The 1,117-nt window shown below is 37.4% G+C and overlaps 1 pseudogene; it reads right to left on the bottom strand.

The window, feature by feature from the left end:
• Positions 1-193: 193 nt before the first annotated feature.
• Positions 194-782, bottom strand: LOC147436058 (uncharacterized; annotated as a pseudogene).
• Positions 783-1,117: the final 335 nt, after the last annotated feature.

Genomic DNA, 1,117 nt, shown 5'->3' with positions numbered 1-1,117 from the left:
TTGAAAAAACTCGTCATAAACTCCATCAGATCGTCCTCCTTGCTGAAAACTTGCAAAACCATCAGAATTAGCATTAACATGGACACTTCAACTATAAAAACTAGTCCTCCAATATCAAATCTGGAAAACAACTCCTAAAATTCCACATTTTGAGTATCCACCATCAATTTTCCCATATCCTCAATCTGTTTTTTTACATCCACCATCTGTTTATGCACATCAATTGACATTCCCTGTGGAAAATACTGCTCTGCAGATATTTGACAAATCCGTTGCACTACTGATATTCCGCACTGCGGATTATCCACACTTCCAATGAAATTTATCCAATCCTGTATTTTCGAAATCTGATTATCCTCCTTAGTAAAGCACAGTCCACTGAATCCATTTGTCAATTCCGCCTGCAATTTTTGAACATGCAAACTTGCCTGAAATTTTTGAATATCCATTAAAATCAAGTATATAAGCTTCTTATAATCCGCACAGATCCTCTGAATCTGTTGAGTTGAAATCGGATCCACAAACAATAAATTTTGATCATTATGCACTTTGTCGCACATTCCTCTTCCAAAAGTTAGCAACTCCAAAATCTGGAACACGTGAAAATCTGAATTTTGATATTTTGCCATTTAAATCTGGCAATCCACTCTGTAAGAATCCACTTCTACTACATCATTAGTTTTAAAACAAAGGAGAAAACCATACACCGAGCGAATAAAACTGAGCGTGGCATTTTTTCGAGCGAAAGTAGGGATAATTATAACACAAAAAAGCTCTACCATAATGTCAAGTGCAACCAGTCCATCAAAACGGTCAATCCATAGAAGGTGATCGTTGCAACAATATAAATGCCAAATTGATTAAGTAACACAAGCTATCAAAACAATGTAAGTATAATAGGTGCTCATCCTACAATGGCAATTGCAGGGAATCCAAAAAAATGGCCAATCCATAGGAGCTGCAAACCTTAGCTCAAGTAGTCGATGCTATGCTGGCACTTTGGCCCCACACAATCCCTGGAACAACTCTACTTTTGTCAGTGTTGCCTGATGCACAAACTCATGAGCTGCAGAATCCAAACCAAGGACTCGAAAATACACAAAGTACATGTGTTTTC

The sequence above is a fragment of the Adiantum capillus-veneris genome, chromosome 18 (assembly GCF_014529385.1).
Source record: "Adiantum capillus-veneris isolate H3 chromosome 18, ASM1452938v2, whole genome shotgun sequence".
Classification (NCBI taxonomy): domain Eukaryota; kingdom Viridiplantae; phylum Streptophyta; class Polypodiopsida; order Polypodiales; family Pteridaceae; genus Adiantum; species Adiantum capillus-veneris.
The sequence above is the reverse complement of the archived record's forward strand: the minus strand, read 5'-3'. Positions and strand labels throughout refer to the sequence as shown.